Raw genomic sequence first — 2,831 nt, forward strand, 5'->3', positions numbered from 1 at the left:
CTTGACGCAAGTTATGTAAAATTACAATTTGCAATCGTAAAAATACATGATGTATCGACTTCAAATCCCTTGGCGAGTAAAAAATGTGCTGTCGTAAATTTACAACTTAAATTACAATTCGAGTTTACAAATTTTTCGTAAATTTATGATGATATTTTTCACAGTGCCTCTCTCTCTGCCCGCTCATTCCATAACTTTATTTTTATACCCCTTTCCTGCCTGGTCCCAGCAGTAGCAAGCAGGTTGGCGTGGCCCTCCTCGCTCAGAGAGACTGTAAGCAGGGTGGTGCTCTGCTCGGCCGTGACCAGGATAGAGAGAGGGGGAGAGAGAGGGGGAGAGAGAGGGGGATGGGGAGGGGAAGGGCACAAATGGCCACCACCACCTCGTATAACCCCCGTGAGATCAGGCAAACGAAAAGAGGAAAAAAAAAGTCGGCAACGAAAAATGATATATATGGCGGTTTATACGAGTTGCTACGTACATCGCGTTTATTTACGTGCAAACTCCCTTTCCCCGTTCTAAAAATTTGATTGCAGCGTCTGTCTGTTATCATTTTCTAAATTATTACCACCAAATCACCTGCAAGGCCTGTCCCCACTTTGACAGCAACCAAGTCCGCGAGCTTTACACTTACATTTTTTTAGCAGTCAGCGACAGCGTAGAATGGATCGTTCCCTGGAGAGTCAGCCCGTATCTCGCCTCCATGCCTCAGTCCCGGAATCAGATTTTCAAACGGAACTCTATCGGTTCAATACCAAACGGATCGACCATTTAACAGGTTTTTTAAAGCTTTTTAGCTTTATATTTCATTTTATCTTGTAACCCTTACAATTCAACAACCAATTGTACAATTTTTTTCCTGTTAAATAAAGTGTTAAAAAGAAAAGTCGGTACCGCACCCGCTCGGAGCGCCGGAGGTTGGCGGTTCGAATCTCCGACGATTTGAAATTTTTCTCAGACCACCAAATTTCAAATGGACTTTAAACCCGTCATTTCACCTCACCCCTCTCGTGGAGTTCCGACGGCGTAGTGGTTGCCATTGTTGGTGGCACTGTGTCGTAGGTGTCAGAAAGTGTCGGCTCTGGGTCTGGGCCGGAGTTCGCGCCCTGGTGCCTGCCACCTTGCTGTGGGAGCGGGTGGATAGACCTAGAATATACCTAGAAACTGGCTGAAAAGGGCTCCATGACCTGGTGGGTCAGTACAGTTTAACCAACGTACGCCTCAACCGTCTCACAAACCCCGGGAGTATGTTCTGACCACTGTGGAAGGAAGCGGCTGTTCGGAACAGTGACCACAGTTCGCTTACGACTGTGGTGGGATGAGGAACGTACTCCCCCATTTTTAATTTTTTATTTTTGAATCCTGTTCCTCTTTGAAGTACATTCTTCCTAAATTTCATCATACAGACGAGGTCGGAGAAAAATTGGTCGGACCAAACCGACGTCGGACAGCACTTTTGTGAATTTTGGGAAAATTACCAGGTCGGAGAAAAGTAGGTCGGACAGTCTAAATACACCCCAGTGTTGTGTACTGCCTTCTTGGGGGGAAATCCATGGGTTCAAACTCACACAAACCATTTGACCGTAATTTTTTTTTCTTTGCCGCGGAGGTCAACGGGAGGTTGGCTATTGCTCCCCCCCCCCCTTAATCTTCTCCCCAAATCAGTGGCAATAAACGCAGTACAACGTTCTCTTTCCTCTTCAAGCTTGTCAACCGGCCACGGGGAGAATATATAAGCCGCCCAGCGCGGCATTCCCTCTCTCATCCCTGTGTGTGTGTGCGTGTGTGTGTGTGTGTGTGTGTGTGTGTGTGTGTGTGTGTGTGTGTGTCAGCCAAAGCCAAGTAGGGGGTGTAACCACCACACCGCCGGGGTGAGGACACGTGTGTGGGCGCGGCCGGAGAGCACAAAGGCCGCCCCGCCCCGCCCGGAGGACGCTCATCATCCACTACACAATGACGCCGCACCGCCGGCCCCGCAACGCTCCTCCAACCCTTTTATTTGATTTTCATTACAATGTTTCCCTTTATGATCGCCTTCTGGTGGTGGTTGGGGTCCGGGGGGGAGGGGGCTTATTAGTGCCATATATACTTGACGGAGACGCTCAGTCAGCTCAGACGCGCGTATCATATTTTATTTTATTTTTCATATCCAGCGGGTTGGAAGCCCTGGAATGTTTCCGGAGAAGTTCAGGAAAATTTCGTGGAAAAACGGAAAATTCACGGTGGAAAATTGAAAATTTCTCAGACTTTTGAAGTTTTCCGTTATTTTTCAGAAATTTTTAAAATTTTCAATCCTAGTATCACATTTCATTTTCTTATTCATATCAAACACACTTCTTAGGTATTTAGATTTGGAGTGTCGATTCGTAGTTCATTCCATTATAGGTTTGTATGAGGAAGCGGATAGAAGATGCAGCCTTAATAATTAAGAATAAGGGTTAAATGAAGGCCTCTATTTCCTTCCAAAATTTCAGTCGTTTCCACTGGCACGAATGACACGTCAGCAGCTCTAACACATCATTGTGAGTTGACGTCATTTTAGGCTAGTCGCAAAGATTACTATACACCGATAACTTTCGTCTTGGCTTCTCACTTTTTTGATCTCATTTTGACGAATCTCTTCTACCGTCGTGGACTTCCGCGCGCGGGAAAGCAACACCTATACCCGCGAGCGCCACCTTAAATGAGGGCCTCCATTGCATTGGCCTTATTATTGTCCTCCGTAGAGCAGTAGTAGAGCTCATAGTGGGGCGAGGAAGGAGGGGTGCACTTACCGACACTCACATGGTGCCCAGCGAGGAGGGAGGGGGGAGGGAGGAGGAGAGAGGGGG

This window comes from Frankliniella occidentalis, unplaced genomic scaffold, assembly GCF_000697945.3.
Source record: "Frankliniella occidentalis isolate FOCC.00 unplaced genomic scaffold, Focc_3.1 Scaffold9, whole genome shotgun sequence".
Taxonomy (NCBI): Eukaryota; Metazoa; Arthropoda; class Insecta; order Thysanoptera; family Thripidae; genus Frankliniella; species Frankliniella occidentalis.